General features: G+C 36.8%; 1 non-coding gene across 1 annotated transcript; it reads left to right on the top strand.

The window, feature by feature from the left end:
• Positions 1 to 16,767: 16,767 nt before the first annotated feature.
• LOC128518154 (U4 spliceosomal RNA) lies at positions 16,768 to 16,908 on the top strand. Its single transcript, XR_008357613.1, has one exon. It is a non-coding gene; the product is annotated as a U4 spliceosomal RNA (small nuclear RNA).
• Positions 16,909 to 20,010: the final 3,102 nt, after the last annotated feature.

The following is a 20,010-nucleotide window of genomic DNA, read 5'->3' as shown; positions in this document are numbered from 1 at the left end:
TGTAAGTCACTGTGTATATACTGTGTACGGTTATTCATGATCAGAGAAACAAGGAAGTATTTCCTTCAGGATAAGTAATAAGATCAAAAAGAAAGGAAACAAGGCCAGTCAAGATTGTGTATTGTTCAACATATGACATCCTTCAGAGACAGAAAGACGCATATCCATTTGGGAAGGGCGAAGTAAGCCTGTGTCCTCAGGATAGCAGGACAGAATCTATCAGCACATATTAAAACACTTTTTTTCCCCTCCTTCACATTTAAACACATTTTCTATTTTAATCTGATGCTGTATCAGCATGGTTTGGCTGGTCTTGCCCAATCACATCATGACCTTGATACTTGGAAATTCGACTCCTGTGATACCTCCGGCCACAGTGAACTGGCAGCCTCTAGTATGCCAAAAGCACAGTATAGTGTGAGCACCCCCTACTGTTTATATAGCTTGAACTCCACAGCCAGTTATGTAACTTGATTCGAAGTTTATTTCATCTGGTTGTTTGTGGTAGAAGGAATTTTAGTAAACTATTGTTTTACCACATGGTTTACTTCAGGCTTCATATTTTTCCAAACATTGAATCTCACTCTTCACCTGGCATACTTTTTAAGTGGAAGAGTTGTGATCGGTGCTCCAGATAGGTGTTATTTCTGTGATGCTTTGAAATTGGAGGCAAGCTTTGACACCAGATGGAGAACTGACACAGAAAAGGCTGCCATGGCAGGAGGGGAATGGAGCTGAGAAAACACATCACACACTCAGAGGTAAGTTATTTCAGGCATGAATACTATTAAGTGCAGGCCTGGAATCATTGCACAAGCCATTGGAGCGCAGCACTGATTTTTCCCTCTGACTTATGACTCTTGAAGTGCCTGTGGTGGACTAACTTCACGCTTTGATAAAGCTCTGGGATCTAGCTAGTTGATACTTATAGGATGACAGTAAAAATATTCACTGAGATCTGTCTGTAAATCCTATACATCACAGATATGCTAAAGGTTCTGTTTTTTGGAGCCTGAAATCAGTGTCAGTTTTGATGCTCAGATGTAGAATTTAAATGTAGAGTTTAGTGCATGCATGCATGATGAACAGGCTACAGGGCTTTTGTTTACCCATGACAGCATCTGCTGTAGTACTTAGGAACAGCTGGCAACACTGACTCAGTCTCTTTTAACCAGTTCTTGTAAGAGAAAAACAAATTGCAATACTTGAAGAAGGAAAAAAAAAGCTTGTATACAATTTCACTGACTCCTGTACACACACCAAAAAAATCTCTGTGACAAAGGCTTATTTCCTTCATTTTATCTGTTGGTTCCTGACATAGGGGTGCAGAGAAGAAATTGAACGAAACCTGAAATCCATTTTGGTATTATTTTATTTTATCCGATCAGATAAAATGGTCTGTACCAATGTGCTATAAATAGTGAGGTTACCAAAAGTCTAAAGCAAGAAACATAATCTTAAAATAATATTAATTAACCTGTACTAATTAACCGGCCAGCAAGTCTGATGAAAATATTACATGTCTCAATCCCTTTCATCACCACCACACACCACACCTTTAAGTGCATTGACCCTTTAATCATTTATATTATATAATCATAATATTATATTTATGCAGCGAACTGTTATTTTTCTGGATTTCCACTGGTGTAAGAACTCTGCTATTATCTCAATCATCCTAAAGGTCTTGGTGCAAAAACTACGAACCAGCTGTACATTCCCACTGTAGGATATCTATTACTTATAACCTACAAGTCCCCTATGCAGACAGTACTGCTGTTTAGAAACCTGAGATTTAAAGTAAGTAGGTTTTGGAAGTGGATTTTTCAGGGCGATTTTCATGTTTCTGCTTGGCAGAATGCAAATCAAGGTTTCCTCTCTCTCTATCTCTCTCCCTCTCTCTCATGGCACAGTGGGTATTGCGTGGGTGCTGCCTGGGCTCTCATGCTGAAACAGTGCTGTGGCTCTGCCATCTGCCACGCTCTATTTTCATCCATGGGCTAAGAGTCAAAGGATACATGAAAGGGCCTTTTAATGGGTTTGATGAGTTCTGTTTACATGTAGAGTTTTCTACGTGTGCAAGCTGAAGCCGAAGCACATTACAGTAAATATGTTCCAACATTCGAATTTTGTTTTTGCTTAAAGTGATATATGTTTTTAGAATGATAAAGTTGAGCTTAAATGGATACCTTAAGGGTTTATTGGGTAACCAATTATTCTTAACTCTTGCATGGTTCTTTTTCTATATCTAAAACCTTGTTTCTTAGGGGGGATAAAATTTAAGAGCGGTTAAGGATTCTATATTTTTTATCTCCTTGTCACAACCTGCCAGGTTTTAAGGCAGGTTTAAGTGAAACAAGGAGTTTTGATTGTACGAGGGATGTAAAAAATAACTCAGCTGAATTACCTGTAATGTGCAAGTGGTGTTCTCTTTTCTGCAAGTCATTCATCAATTTTTTAAATTTTTTTTATAGATCAGGCATTCCACTAACCGTACGTTCACAAGGAAGACCGCAGTGGGTGCTGAGCCACCTCGACTGACATCATCATTCATGGATGTACGGCTTCCTAAAAATGTTTGCATCATTGCAATGTTTTACTGCTGCTGAGTCTCTCATCAACATCATGTGCTTGAAGTCTTTTGTAAATGTCGACTGGGTTTTTATGTCTTTTTTCACAAGTCCCGGTTTGACCCCTTGTAGTATAGTATTTTATCACTTATATCAGCTAAAAGAGTCAGACTGCTTGAATTAAACAGCCCTCGTATTTCAAATGGGGGAAAAAGTTATTATATGCAAAAGTACTGCTGTAAAACCCAGTTTCACATCATTACACATTTTATGCTCAGCTCTGCAAGAACAATGGCAATGCAAAACTTAATTTCTATTTAATTATATTTCAGTTCCATTATGTAACAAATAATATAGAGATATGGAGAAAACAGATTACCTGATTGCTACCACCAAAGTAAATGTACATGTAGGATGGTTAAACAAAACCTAACCATGTCTTGACACAATCCATTTGGTGGTTAATTGTCATGGAAAATGATTTGGTTTAAGAGATAAGGGGGAAAAAAACAAAAAACAAAAAGACTGCAAAGAGCTTCCAAACATCATCTGTCAAAAACTAAAACGATTTGATCGATTTCTGTGTGTAAATGGTACAGGAGATTTTCTTACAGCATGTACTACATTATGTAGACAGCTAGTCATTATTCACTGCACTGACAAATCACTCAGAAGCAACAACACTGTTACAGTAACTTATGTATCACAGTGAACACACCAGTCCTTTTTTTGCAATATGTGTTTTTAAAAATTTAGGGTGTCAGTCAGTGAGTCAGAGAGTGACATGACTAGAACATTCTGCAGTGTTCTTGTGGTTGACTTGTGTAGACTAGCAAACGTGAGTTAAATAAAACACTTCAAGCCAGTCTGTTTGAGAGAGATCAATAGTGGGATCATGTGATGTGCAAATTAGAAGGTCATTACTACCCTGAAGTATTTTCATTCCTCTTGTACCACAGCAAATACACAACCAATTTGCACATCTTTTAAAATAAAATGCCATATCAGCTATTTACTTCATAACCAGTCTCTTTTAATTTTCTTTGTCCTTCCAAAAAGGCTAAATACAGTATGCTTTTCATGAGAAACCCAACCGTATGAGGGGGTATCAAAAAGTTTTGAGATTCGTGCAGCACAGATCTGTTCGCTTTCACCATATGTCCTCCTTCAGACACCTTAAAACCTGGCAGTAGAATTCACTATGGACAGTCTGTCCCCTAGGGATGAATTCTTCATGCACAATACTGCAAATGTTGGGGAAAAAATTTTGAGCATGCACTTGCATTGCAGACCTGTCTCACCTTTTTCGGTCATGGAGATGATGGGCTCTTCCACTTTGAAGACTGCTGCTTTGCCTTAGGGTGGTACCCATACACCCAAGTTTCATTACTGGTAATGATTCTCAACATGAAAGACGGGTTCATCCACGGCACGTTGGCAGAGTTTTTGGCAGACTTCGACACAATGTTCCTTTTCCTTCCATGGTGCATGTTCAAGTCACACATAGGGATTGCCTGTACTGTTCTTTATGACACAACAACAATGGCAGAAATTTTGTACATTGTTCTCCGATGACCATCATGCACAAGAATGGTTTTGACATTTTCGGACGCTGGGCTGGTTTAAGGTCTTCCTGATCACTCGAAGAATGAGTGCCACTCAAAACACCTTTAGCGACTCATTCCAGCATTACTAACTATTATTAACTTGCTGAATAATGACAATCGTCTCTGGCACATTGATATATGAAGTTTGATGCTCGCTGTGACTTTGTGTCAGCCTTGTGCTGTGTTACAAAACTAGTCTCAAAACTTTTTGATACTACTGCAAATCAACAATAAGACCTGTTTATGTGAATCGTCCTTGCTCAAGGTCATAATGTTAGAATGAGCACGTTAACATAAGTCTGTAATTTGCTTTGCAGCTGGAACTATGGTTAGACCATTTAGAATTTAGAATACAGCATTGTTGTGGTAACAGCTTGGCTTATTCAAGTATTGATGCATATTTGAAACATAATCATATAAATAGCTATAAAAAGCTATATATAACTAGTTATACCTTATATATTAAATAGTAGGAGTGGTTTAAGCTAGTAAGCTGATAACTTTATAAATGCTGTAGACAGGTACTCAATTTGGATAGGCAGCTAGGAGGTTTTAATTTCTTAAAAATAATCTAATCTTAGACGATGTCCTTAACATTAGCTAGTATGGTAAACACACTGTAAATACAGTACAATACAATACAATTACAAGATTTTCTTACTCTCTCTCTCTCTCTCTCTCACTTTTTCATATTTGCTTCCAAATAGTCAGACTTCTGGTGTTTATTTTTTATTTAGTCCTGAATAATATTTTTTGTCTCTCATTTTCAGTCCAGTCCCTGTACATGACCAAATTTAGAAGAATGTTTTTTGTTTGTTAAACCACACAGTGATGAATCAATCAAGCATTAAAACGCCCTAACTTAAGGCACGAATAGTGAGAAACAGGTGTCGATGATAACAGATGATCAGGCAAGTGAATAGTATACTGGCGATGCTGTATGCTGTATGGTTGGAACAGATGAGAGGGGAAATAAGCTTGCTGCTGAGGTTGTTCCATAAACAACAAATATTTTTACATTCTACCTTTAGGCACTTTGCAGCCTGTTGCAGTAAAATATTTATTCCATTTATTGAATTTAATCTACTTAATTAAATTTAATTTAATTTGAAGACCTGAGGCGTGGCTCAAGACCTTTGCACTGTACTGTATATGTTTTTATATATTTTTTCACCCTCAGATGTTCAACAGCCACTAATCCAACAGGGTAAAGGGCTAATACATGCTTCCTATGAGTGAAGCCACAAACAGCATCTTTTTCATGCTGCTCATGATCATTCAGCATAACACACTCTGAGGAAAGTGTTATCTGCCTTCTAGTGTCACCTGTGACTGACAGAAGAGCGAGTAGGCCTCTCCAAACACAGAATGCATGGTCAGTTTGACTTTTTTGACTTTCCAGCCTCAAATTATTATGGGCTTGTTGGGATAGAAAACTTATGCATTCAATTTGCATTTAGAAGGAATAATGTCCAATCATATATTTAGTTTTTAGTTTGGTCTGAATAGTTAGACCAAACCATGATTCTCATACTAAAAACCCTGATTATAAAGTTATTTTAAACTTATGATGTCCAAATAAACGCATAGTGATTAGTCACATATACTGGGTACTTTATGCAGACAACCTGAAACATAAAATCTTTTTCTGTAAATTGACAGACATTTTTCTCTGTTTATTTGCCACCTTGAAATAAACAGAGATTAAAGCAGCTGGGCTTCTTTGGGTATTTTTCCCTTCTTTTTTGTCATTAATGTGCAAGAGCTAAATTGTTTGTTTAGTTGATAAATTTTGTGCTTAAAAATAATTTGACATATTCTTGACTTGATTCAAATGCTAATGAGACATTTATATTTCCTCTATGTGTGCGTATCATTTAATAAATCATTTCAATTCTACTGCAAAACATATTTACATCGAAAATTTATTTTAATAACACAAACACAAATTTCATTTGTCACTTCATGTTCAATATTTAAAGTATGATTTTGCTCTATTAAAAAAGCCATATAAATCATTGCAGATGCTATTGCACTTTTATCCTCATGCTTTAACCCTGCCAAAATAAACCACTTTTGCATGTCTGTTTGCAATTGCATTTTCACTGTCAACAAAGTATACCTGTCAATCAAACCAACACTGGCAAAAAGGATCATCTTATCAGGTAAAAATATATGGAAAATGGTTCATCTAGTATTTTCTTTTGAAAAAAGAAATGTTAGATTGTTAAATGTATTTATAGACTTTAGACTTTAATCAGAAACTATTATATTGACTGATTATGGTATTTTGCTGATTTAAAATATCCTTATCTAAAAAAAAAATTAGGATGGCAAAATAGATTTAGAGATGTATATTTTTTAAGTAATAAAACATGACCAGGTGTGCTCACATATTCACTCATCTTCTGTACCGCTTTACCTGTATTCTGGGTCGCGGGGGGCCTGGAGCCAATCCCAGGAGACTTAGGGCACGAGGCAGGGTACACCCTGGACAGGGTGCCAATCCGTTGCAGGGCACACACATACACCCTGCAAATCTTTGGAATGTGGGAGGAAACCGGATTACCCAGAGGAAACACACCAAGAACAGGGAGAACATGCAAACTCCATGCACACAGAGTCGGGAATCGAGCCTGGACCCTGGAGGTACAAGGCAACAGTACTAACCACTACACCACCGTGCCACCACCAGCTGTGCTGTTATGCAAAAAAAAAATAAATAAATAAAATAAAATCAATGACAGAGTGGTGTAATATATTAACCACACTGAAGCGTATTATTTTCCTACAGTACATAGCTACGTTTTACAAAGTTTTGCACTCTAGGGTCTTGGTAGGGTCGTCAGGGTACTCCAGTTTTCTTTTACAGTCCAGTGACATGCCATCTACAGTCATGTGTAAATATTACTACCCTCTCTATTAATTTTATATGCTTTTTTTTATGTAAAAAAACATAATAAAAAAACATCTGATCATAGCAGGTCTTACCACTGGGCAAATACAACCAGAGACAACCAACAACATAATTTTTTTAACAGTGTCATTATTTATATCATATATTTATAAAATTGAATCTAGAAAGAAGAAAAGTAAAACATGTGGACAATACTAAGTACCTCCCATGATTCAATAACTTGTAAATACAACGTTAGCTGTAATAACTTGAAGTAATTGTTTCCTGTATGACTTCATCAGTCTCACACATTGTTGTGGAGGAATTTTAGCCCATTCTTTTTCACAACATTACGCGGCTCTCTTAAGGTCCTGCCACAGCATTTTAATAGGGCTTGGACTGCCATTCCAAAAGCTTACTTCTCTCTTTTTCAGCCATTCAGATGTGGATTTACTGGTGTGCTTTGGATCATTGTCCTGTTCCTTGACCCTATTTTGACCAAGCTTTAGCTTTAGATGATCTCACATTTGCCTCTCGAACACCTTGGTATATACTGTAGCTCATTCAGGTACTGTGGCAGCAATTGCAGTTGTTTTTCTTGTTAAACATGGCACTGCACATTAGGGCCAAACAACTTCACTTTGATTTTATCTGACTGTAGGATATTGTTCCAGACGTCTTTGTTCAGATGCAATTTTGTGCTTCTGTGTTCCTTTTAGACAGAAAAGGTTGTCTCCTGGTAGCCCTTGCAAAGAAACTGTATTGTTCAGTCTTCTTCTAATTGTGCTGTCATGTACTTGATTTAACATGTCCAGTGAGGCCTGTAGGGCTGTAGCTCTTATGTGTTTTTTTATTTTTATTTCTTTGAGCACTGCACAGTCTGACCTTGTGCTGAGTGTGCTGGGACGATTAGTAACTGTCTTGAATGCCTTTCATTAGTAAATAATCTTTCTCACTCCAGAATGTTGTCCTCCAAATTGCTTGGAAATGGTTTAATAACCTGTTCCAGATTGATGAGCAGCAACAATTGCTTCTCTAAGACTTATAAGACGGCATATGTCTTTCCCTCTTGGTATTGTGTCAAACAAACACCTGAAAGCTCCAAACTGCTAAAAACTTCTTCTTTTATAAAGGTCTTATGATTAGCAGCATTGGTTGCAACTTACTCTCTTAAATCCTTTAAAAGCAGTAAGGAGGTACTTAGTGTAGCATTGCTTTACTTTTTTTTTTTTTTTATAAATATGGGCACAAATTTTTTTTGTTTTTTTGTCTCAGGTTGTATTTGCCTAGTACTAAGACCTGTTATGGTCAGATGATTTTTTAATAATGTTTTTACACAATAAAAAACAAAAAATTTGGAGGTGTGTTCATGTGTGTATCTGTGTGTGTGTGTGTGTGCTTGTGCCACTCCATTGAGATTGTAGCCTGCTTGTGCCCTGAGTTTCCAGGGATATAATGTGAGTAATCCTACACAAGATAAACGGTACAGAGATGGATCCTCGGACTGCCTGCTTAATGTCTATAACACTGCTGCGAGAGGTTACAGCATCACCCGGGAATCAAACTCGGAGGTTCATCCCAGGAATATTTTTATGGCCCATGCATGTGGAAATAGCTTGGAGTAACGGGCCTGTATAGGGGATGTGGCAATAACTTAGCTTCCACCTGTGTTCCTCTAATGTTCAAGATGTCTTGTGTAAATGACAGTAACCACAAACAGAGGTGTATCTTCTGCAAGTTGGTGACAAATTATCCATCTATTTTCAGGGATCAAGAGTTCCACTCACTAAACATTCATGGGAACGACCAGAGCGGGATCAGCTGGGATCATCATTCAGGGCATACAGTACAGCCTTCTTTGAAACATTTGCACTATTTATTGCAGAGTCTTATCACTGTACTGTGCTTAAAGGCTTTTGTACAATTTTTACTTGTTTTTATGCCTTAAATCACAAGATTTTCATCACAAGTTTGACTTGAATGCCCCCTCATTTTGTCTAAAATTGTCAGACAGCCCTCACCACCCTCATTTATTCCGCTCTGTTATTAAAGGTAATAAGTATTTAAAAGATACAGCTTGTCATGTTACTGAGGATAATCTGAGGATTCTCTCTGTAAATGTTAAATACTTGTTCTCTTTTTACAGACGTTGGCCGCAACCAAAATATGTATGTCTATATTTGTCTAATGAATAGGTTTAAAAATGCTAAATTTTGAAGTCATTTTAAATTCGAAAATAGAAACAGTAGGCCTCATTTATCAAATTGGATACGAATGAATTGTATGAGAGTTTACACAAGAAATTTGGTATCCAAGGAAATCCTTAGATTGAGGAAAACTATTTGTATCCTACTCGTGCTTCTGAGTGTGTATAAATGTATGCATAAAAAACTTAACTAACATAAACTTCAACTTGATTGACTTCAGATCGTATAATCTGCATGGATCACTGCACTATAATATCCAGAATATACTGCCAGGTTTTTATGGATTTTTAAAAAGATATATATTTCTTTTACAACATTTAGCAGATATAGCAGAGGCTCTTATCCAGTACTTTATAATCAAAATAGATTCTCCTGATATTTCAATAACACAGACAGAAATTGAGAAAAAACATTTTTTTTTTTTATAAAATTATAAAAAATATTTGAGTCAAAACAGACATTTATTGTTCATTTTGTGCCCTTTTATGAATTTTGTAGGACTCATGACATGCAAACAACCTATTGCTAGAATGTGCTTAAATACCAAAATAAAAAGAAAAATTTAACAATTCAAAATTCTGACTGAAAATTGCACTGCACTGGACTAAAAGATTGATGAATAAGAATAAGCCATAATATAAATTTGAGAGATTTGAATGTCAGATACCTAGTTTTATATAAACCCTTTAAACCAATAAGATGTGAGAAATTTATAGCACTGTAGTATAAAAAGCAAGATTTAAATTACATTTCCTAAATAATTGAAACAAATATATTATCCTGTTAGTCAATAGTGCAAATTTGCATTTGCTGACATACACTCACCTAAAGGATTATTAGGAACACCATACTAATACGGTGTTTGACCCTCTTTCACCTTCAAAACTGCCTTAATTCTATGTGGCATTGATTCAACAAGGTGCTGAAAGCATTCTTCAGAAATGTTGGCCCATATTGATAGGATAGCATCTTGCAGTTGATGGAGATTTGTGCGATGCACATCCAGGGCACGAAGCTCCCGTTCCACCACATCCCAAAGATGCTCTATTGGGTTGAGATCTGGTGACTGTGGGGGCCATTTTATTACAGTGAACTCATTGTCATGTCCAAGAAACCAATTTGAAATGATTCGAGCTTTGTGACATGGTGCATTATCCTGCTGGAAGTAGCCATCAAAGGATGGGTACATGGTGGTCATAAAGGGATGGACATGGTCAGAAACAATGCTCAGGTAGCCCGTGGCATTTAAACAATGCCCAATTGGCACTAAGGGGCCTAAAGTGTGCCAAGAAAACATCCCCCACACCATTACACCACCACCAGCCTGCACAGTGGTAACAAGGCATAATGGATCCATGTTCTCATTCTGTTTATGCCAAACTCTGACCATTTAAATGTCTCAACAGAAATCGAGACTCAACAGACAAGGCAACATTTTTCCAGTTTTCAACTGTCCAATTTTGGTGAGGTTGTGCAAATTGTAGCCTCTTTTTCTAATTTGTAGATGAGTGGTACCCGGTGGGGTCTTCTGCTGTTGTAGCCCATCCGCCTCAAGGTTGTGCGTGTTGTGGCTTCACAAATGCTTTGCTGCTTACCTCGGTTGTAACCAGTGGTTATTTCAGTCAAAGTTGCTCTTCTATCAGGTTCTATCATACTGGATGTTTTTCCTTTTTCATACCACTCTTTGTAAACCCTAGAAATGGTTGTGCGTGAAAATCCCAGTGACTGAGCAGATTGTAAAATACTCAGACCGGCCCGTCTGGCACCAACAACCATGCCACGCCCAAAGTGACTTAAATCACCTATTTTTCCCATTCTGACATTCAGTTTGGAGTTCAGGAGATCGTCTTGACCAGGCCACACCCCTAAATGCATTGAAGCAACTGGCATGTGATTGGTTGATTAGATAATTGAATTAATGAGATATTAAACAGGTGTTTCTAATAATCCTTTAGGTGAGTGTATTTATCCCAAGCAAATTGAGACAAGATAGAACCGAACTGGTTACATGAGGGTTAACGGTTTCACTAATCAGTAGTAGTTTGGTACTGCTGGGATTTGAACTCACAACCTTTCAATCATTAAACCAATGCCCTAAACACTGAAGCATTCTCAGGCATGCTCAGTATCACTATCAAATGTATGCAACAGAAAATAAGCAATCTATATCCAGCATGCCCATCTCAAAATATAAACATTTACAGAACGTTTAGTACTTAGGAAAGGGTGTAATAACAGGGGAACTAGTGTGTTATCAGGGCTGTTTGCTGGATACAGGATCTTGCTCTCACTGAATCAGTCATAAATAATCGAGAAACTGAAGGGCAAATGAAGCCAAGTGTGTAAATGCTCACATCAGAACTGCTTCCGATATCAAGGATCATTACCAAAAATCCGGGCATGTTATGTTTTGTGCTACAATATATTTGTCAATTAGTTTAAATCATTTTCTCTTCATGGTCTTCCATCCAGAGCTTGATTTATATAGGAATTAAACATCACATTTTGTCACTGCTGATAACTCTGCATAAAGATTTATATGACAGAAATGCCTTGATTAGAGGACATGCTGTACCTCTGTAGAGCTTCAGTCCACTGATTCATTCAGGGTTTCTTAAGGTCATGTTTACACAGTGTTTCCAGCAGATTGTAGGCACTGACAGGATGCAATAGCATTCTATACCTGTATACCCACCAAACTTTTACTGTCTCTAGCCTCAACAATGTGAGGATCCACTGCTCCCCTTGTGTTTGAAAAAATATCACTGTAAGCAAAGTGAGGAGATCATGCAGAGAGCAATAAACAGCATGAACATATATATAGTTCATTAGCATTTCCCAGTGTTATTGTAGATTTCTGTCAGCAGACGGCAATGAAATGATATAATCTGCTAATGCTACTTAAGAAGCTAACAAATAACCTGGTAAGTACTTTACCACAGACATTCACTCCTGCTAAGTGCCCGTTACCACGATTCTCTCTTTATCCTGAACAAACTCACTGACTGAAAGTCATTAGCATGACTACAATAAAACTGACACGATAACAATTTGTTAGTGAGTCAGTTTCAATTCATTCCAGTCCAACTTTTTTTCTTCTGTTGAACTTTTAACAGCAGACATAACTTACACTGTTAAAAATGTGAATAAATACAGGTTATATCCTTAAACTCAAGCCAGAAGTGATAGTGTCAATGGAAAAGTTCCTGAGAAATCATGAGGCAGAAACATTAAGATGACACAGGCTCCAAATGAACACATTCTCTTCTTGGTTGCAGAGGATAGTTCAATTATAAATTATCAAAGCATACAGATGAACAAAAAAAAAAAGGGTTAGGCTAGTTTGCTTTTAACGCTACCCTGTATTGCCTAAGGTTGTTGCTGTAGTGTGTTTTCAGTCCAGAATCTTTACTATAGTAGAGCAGAACCCATAGACACTCAGACCTGTAACTGTAAAAGTGTGCCTTAAGTAGCACTTTATGTTCTGACAAAGGATACAAAAGACACTTTTGTGGAGGCACCCATTTTTTCTTTCTTTCTATTTTGTACAGTACTCTGAACATCCTGTCAATACAACATACAAATCACCACTTTCAATAAATCATCCACAGGACATTATTTTTCTTGTAATTCCAAGTTCACACAAACCATTTTCTCGATTTTATTGTAACCTTGTGAAAGTTATTTTCTTAAATCATGTATCAGTAGCATACTAGCATTCCATTATTGTGGTCGGTGTCATGTGGTCAATGTCTTGTGAGCTGCACATTATTATTGTGGCCAGGCCCTCGAGATGACTAGCATGAGACTACAGTGTCCACAATAGTATTGTCAACTTCTCAATTTAGAAACTGTCTAGAACTGAGAAACATAAACCTGTTTCCTCTTGTGTCGACACTTATCCATGATATAGTCTAAATTGGACATATACTGTAGCCTACATTTCACCATTTAAAAAAAAATAAATTGTGACATTACGTTAAAGACAGAAAAGTATAAGTAACGAAAGTAATGATGTCCAGTATGAGCAGATTGTAAACAGATTATGATGTGTATAAGAGTCCTGGGATCAACGCAAGACAGTCTTTATAAGTGCAGCAGTAGATCTTAGTGAAAATGACTAGAAATAAGAACTGATTTTCTTTAGTAGTAATTTTTCATCAGTTTTACTGCTGTAAAGTGAAGTGCATTGGCTAGAACTAAGTACACATTTGACAACTGATCCTCTTCCTCTGGCAGCCGTACATGAACATGTATCACATCATCAAAGGCTTTTTACAGTCTGAGAACCAATCATAAAATCAATAGGAGCGGTGTTCTTTAAACTACTACATATGTTATAGATTTTACATTAACTTTTTTTTTATATATATAAGAATGTGGTATATATCAATAAAAAGCAGTCTTTACCTCTGAAATTTATACTTTTTTCAACAACAAAGGCTGACTCCAAGTTGTCTGCAAATGTTTAGGGTGAAAAAAAATAGAACAGATGTTCATTCTCCTGAGCTGAAGGATCCTAATCTGGCACCACAATTAGAAATGCTCAGACCCCCAGTGTGCACTGTCATTGTGACAGACAACTGGAGCTCACCAGAGAAAATCAAACTGACAACTTGACTGCTAAGGGATATGAGACAGACATTCACGGCTGCCATGATATTCAAATCATACGTTTAAAACTGTGGAGCAAGAGGTTATATGTGGATGTAAAACATAGTTAAAAGTAAGAAGATAACACTAGGTGGAATTTTATTGAGGCTTGTACTAATGTGGTTCTATATACACCATAAGGCCAAACATTGACATGCACCCATCCATGCATCCATCCATCTGCTGTATATGAGGTGCTTCTTCACACTGTTGCCACATAGTTAAAAAATAAAAAAAGGAATCGTCTGGAATGTCATTGTATACCATAACTTTATTAATTGCATTTTATTTGGGCCCAAATCTGTCACAGGATGAGAGTGCTCCTGTGCAACACCACGAAGACATGGATTGAAAGGGATGGAGTGGAAAACTTGAGTGTCCTGCACAGAGCACTGATCTCAACCCCATTTAACACCTTTGGGATGAACTCAAATACTAAATGTGCACCAGTTCAAGCAGGTTATATTACAATAATGGAGTGACTTAAAGTTAACCTATTGAGACTCAGATGTCTCATATGATGAAATGATTTTTTTTCCAACTATATTGTCTATATAATCCTCGTACAATCCTCAAATTAAGACTATTGAGTATTATTCTTTTGTGAAACTTTAGATACATTAATTAAGTTCATAGTAACAGGTTCTAATAAAGAAAAACAATAAGAAATCATTTAAATCTACACAGCAGTAGAGTCTTGGGAGGTTAAACAGGATTTTATACTAGCATATATACTGTAGGTGAGCTTGCCCAAGTGTCCACATACTTCTGGTGATATTTTGTCAAGTAAATGCCTAGTTTGAGCATTAATTTACCAGACAGAAAACATTCCAAAAAAAGAAAAAACCTCCAGCACAAACTGATTGCATATCCTTATTTCTCTAACTTGTTTCATTTCATTCTCTATGTAAACAATTTTTATATCCAATATGAACTACAGTGACATGGTGTTGGGTATGTGTATGTGCATATGTGTTGCTTATTGTCGTATACGAAATGTCACTCAGGTTTTCCAGAATCATTTCTGATGTTTGTCCTTAGTTCTAGACACATTGATAAAATTTATTAGCATGATTTAAATGAAAAACACTAATAATTGGCGGCACGGTGGCTTAGTGGTTAGCACAGTTGCCTTGCACCTCCAGGGTCCAAGTTCAATTCCCACTTCAGGGTCTGTGCGCACGGAGTTTGCATGTTCTCCCCGTGCTTGGTGGGTTTCCTCCAGGTTCCTCCAATAGTCCAGTAACATGCAGATTAGGCTAAATGGCGTTCCCAAATTGCCTGTAGTGTGTGAATGCGCATGTGACTGTTGACCAGGGGGCCTACCACGGTCGTAAAAATGGGAATAAATACAGTGGTCACTATTAACTTCCACAGTCTCTAGCTGGACTACAAAAGTGCCTAAAGGAATGGATGGAATAATAATAATTTTGTGATTTTATTTATTTGGATGTCATAGGTTTATTTTACTGACCATTTATAAGAGAAAGATACATTTATAAACATGGCTGATGGAGACGATTGTATTCTGCTGTACAGAGTGTATCATTATAATTTCTAAGAGCACACTTATAAAAAAGTTAAATATTTCGTTACAAGCAAATGTAAATTATGTAAGCATTAAATATAACCTGGCGTATGATTTAAAAAAAAACTTATGGCATCTTTAATGAACATGTATTACCTAGTTAATAACCAACAGTCTTATGACATACTAATGATGTATTTATTGATACTATACACAAGTTAGAAGATCTAGCATTCTGTAAAGATGGAAGTTACCTGTCTACTCAATCACTGTCCCTGTCAGCATGTGGCTCCGTGACTCTTTAAAAAGATTGGACAGGTTTTGACAGCACAGCCAATCAGGTCATGCTTAGATAATGCAAATGGTGGTTGATCTTTCAACCCATTTGCAAGGACGACAATGGGAGAGTTAAAGGAACAAACACAGACCACATTTCTTGGTTTAGAATTAAACAAAGTAAATATTTATTTCAAAGATACTGTATCATTTAACACTTAAACAACTTGTAAAAAAATATTGTATAGTTTAAGGAACTTTTTACATTGTTTTCCATGTGACAAAACACCTTAAATAACTTCACACTAACCCATTAGGTGGAAAATTTATGACTCACTTGTGTTTAAAAACAAAAAGAAAAGAAAAAAGGAATTGGAACTCGATGCAGTTCTACTGCCATCTAATGGTACAATGGCGACCTTTACATACCGGAAGTAAAAAAAAAATGCATTTACTAACGAACTCACTTTCTTTAAAAACAAACAAACAAACAAAACAATCCTATATTTTAATATCATAAACATTGCTGTAATTTTATCAATTTAACTATATGATTTTATAAAACATTTTAAATATAAGACCTCATTTCACGTGCACCTTCTTTGCGCGCCTCCGTGATGACATCGGCAGTCAAAAGCGTAAAATAGGAAGTGTTCACGCACGGAAAACAGGAGACAGCCTATGCGTTTTCTAAACAAATTGTGTAAAATGCGAAAAACATTCAACAAAATGGGTCGCATTAGTTACAGAACCTCCCTTTAAAATATCATGTTTCTGATTGGCCGCCCGCTAACATTGCCCGTGTCCCATAATGCAATGCGACCGCATATCGCCTGGCGCTGCACATTTTTCAAAACTATTTAATGATTATTAGGATGATCTGTGTTTATACTACTGTCTAGTTTATTGGGGATAGATTGATGTTAATTATACGTTTTTATAATTTAATTACATGTTTATTTCACTGGTTACCGTAAAGAGACATTTTAATCAGATGACTACATCTTCTTGTCCATCAGGCTGTAAGGTTAGCTTTGCGCAGTGGCAGTATCGTAGCCTATGAGGTTTATCCGAGGCGCGATTATTGCTAGTTGAAAACTTTACCCAATACCCCGCCTGGACGACTTGAAATATAGTCGGCTATGGCAATTTTTGACGGTCTCTACGGAGACTGATCTAATGGTTTAAAAACAGATGAGAAGATGTCGAGGAATTCATGTGAAATGTTCTTACGATGTAGAGTTTTTTTTTAAAGTTGTTATTATTGCAAGTAAAGAAATGCGCAACTAAATACTTACACGTGTAATCCTAAATTAGTTAGGTTGTGTAATAGCGTCCACGGTTACGTCGTGATTTTTTTCAGGAGGGGAATACACCCATAGTTCTTAGTAGCCCTGATTCCAACCTGAAGGAAGTGAGAGCGGGGCCACCCTTCGAGCATGTCTAATACAAGTGTGCTTGATACAAGTGTAGCCCCGCCCAGATATACACTGTCTTGCGGAGAAAGTATCAGTACCTGTATCAAGCAAAGAAAACAACTAAGTAATTTGAAATGACTGGAATTGGGTTGAGAACCTTTCAACACATTATCAAATCTGGAAGGATAGTACTAAACCGTCAACTTTTGAAAGAAATGTGTTTGGTAAAAAATGGAGATCACTTAAACACTTGGTGAAGTTTTGTAGTAACAAAAAAAATAACAGTTTAAAGAACATAACTATATTTAATAGTGAAAGTAAGAGCATTTTCATACACACAATGTGATACGAACTTAAAAGATTGGGACTAAACAGCTGCGTGGCCATAATAAAACCACTTAGCGAGACTAGACGTCAGTTTGCTAGGGAGCATTAAGATTGGACTTCGGAGGTCATGAGGTCTAATGAGTTCAGATTGACCCTATTCCAGAGTGATGTGTGCAAAAGGTGTGTCAGAGTAAGAAGGGAAGCACATGAAGTGCATAGTGACTGATGTACAATCCTCTGGAAGCAGTGTTATGATCCGGAGTTGCTTTAGCTGGTCAAGTCCAGACTCAGCAAAGTTATGTGGCAATAAAATAAGGTCAGTTGATGATTTGAATGTACTGAATGACCAGGTTATTACTTATCTAGTTTTTTCTTCCCTGATGGCACAGGCATATTCCAGGATTCAAATGGTATTTTCACACATGATATGTCCACCACATTGCCCAAAACCAGCCGCTGAGTGCAGTGCCGGTCCCAAGTCTGGATAAAATGTGAGGGTTGCGTCAGGAAGGGCATCCGACGTAATTGAATGGAATCTTAAGAGTGTGTGATCTTTTTTTTTGGCCAGTCCGTGTACTTCAGGGTGCAGCTACTTTCAATATATCAAAATGGAAAGGGCTTTTTCAAGTTAAAAATCTTAAGGGAGGTAGGATCATCTTCTATACCGCTTTATCCTGTATTCAGGGTGGCGGGGGGCCTGGAGCCTATCCCAGGAGACTTAGGACATGAGGCGGGGTACACCCTGAACAGGGTGCCAATACATCACAGGGCACACACATACACAACAGGCAATTTGGGAATGCCAATTAGCCTAACTTGCATATTTTTGGACTGTGGGAGGAAACCCACCAAGCATGGGGAGAACATGAAAACTCCGTGCACACAGACACGGGAATCGAGCCTGGGTGTGCAAGGCAGCAGTGCTAACCACTACACCACCGTGCCGCCGGTTCACGAGCATAAATTTTTATTAAATCATTCTTTTTCTTTTTTGGCTCCCTTTCAATGTTTTTCATTTTTTTGTCATATCCTTTTTTATTTTTACTTTCCTCCTCTTTTCCCTTTTACTCTTACCTCTACTAAGCTCCAACATTGTGTTGTGTCAAGTATCCTGCCTTGCATCCGCTCTTATCCACATTCTACTGGCTGTCAGTTGTGTAGCACCTCTTAGTCTCTTAGACAGATGGTAAAATTTGGCACCAACAGCATGACTCATTGGACCGAACCTCCCCTGTTCCATGTGGTATAATGGTGTGGGGAAAGGTTCTCATGGCACACTCTGGACTTGTTAATTTCAATCAATCATCTCTTGATTGACACTTTTTGAGAGCAAAATGAGTCATCATCAGTAAAATCACTACTGTAAGACTGCTTAAATCAGGACCATAAAAAATATAACCTTCTACCTGGCTATTTTGTTATATTTGTGTCTACAGATGAACACACACACACGCACGCACGCACACACATCAGTTGATATTTTTAATATCAACTGATTTAATCTTCTATTGCCTCAGATGCACATCTATTTTTCCCCCAGAAACACTGGTAAAGTAAACTTTGTGTTCTGTGTTTATTATTTTCTACATCTGCTGTTATTTTCAGACGAACCTGGCGGTATATAAAAAAAAGTGTTTTGGAGATATCAACTCACATTCCGTGTGTTTTGGATACATGTAATTTATACATTAGTGTTTTCTCAAGTTGATTTTAATCATAATGCTAGAATATTTTAATATTTTGCACCCTATCTGGTTTGTTTACCATTGTCTGAGCCTTTTGGATCTGCTGGGTTCTTCAGGTTTAGATGAGAATTTAGATGAGAAACCTTTTCAAGGTGCAGACACTAAAGTCCTATACCCTGGAGCTTTAGACAATCCAGTTAAAATTCCTTCTAATGTTTAAACATGGTAATTGGTGGCTTTACAGCTTTCGTCCTGAACAGTTCTTTAACTACAATAAATGATGAAAAACTAAAATGTACATGAAGATTTTGGCCACTGAAAAAATGTACTAAAATGTTTTCACCCAGTGAAACATGACCCATACCATTACCCAAGGAAAGAGTCTGCAGACAAATTTCTTCCTGCACACAAAACAATTTACTTTTTGTGTAATAAATATTACTCAAACTATGGATTAATATTTGATGAGACATTAAAATATATTTTATATGATTTAATGAACATGTAATGTGCAGAATGTTTTTTCAATGTTTCATTTCAATTTCTGACACCATCACTGTAGGTCACTTTCACTTCACAAAATCTAAATAGTGCATCTTTAAACACTAATGAGTGTCCATTGTTAAGAAAAATCTGTCAAAGGAGGAGAAACTGGCACTCGGTCTGCTTTCTATATTTATAAAACACATTAAATAGTAAGAATATTTGAGTATAAATAATATGGATCATAATTGTGATATAGCATACAGTGAGATATAATAGTACAACAATATACAACATAGTTCAATAGTAAAGTATTATTGTTTATAATAATAATAATAATAATAATAATAATAGCTAATA

This window comes from Clarias gariepinus, chromosome 2 (genome assembly GCF_024256425.1).
Source record: "Clarias gariepinus isolate MV-2021 ecotype Netherlands chromosome 2, CGAR_prim_01v2, whole genome shotgun sequence".
Lineage (NCBI taxonomy): Eukaryota > Metazoa > Chordata > Actinopteri > Siluriformes > Clariidae > Clarias > Clarias gariepinus.
Note: the sequence above shows the minus strand (reverse complement) of the source record. Positions and strands in the feature narration are given on the sequence as shown.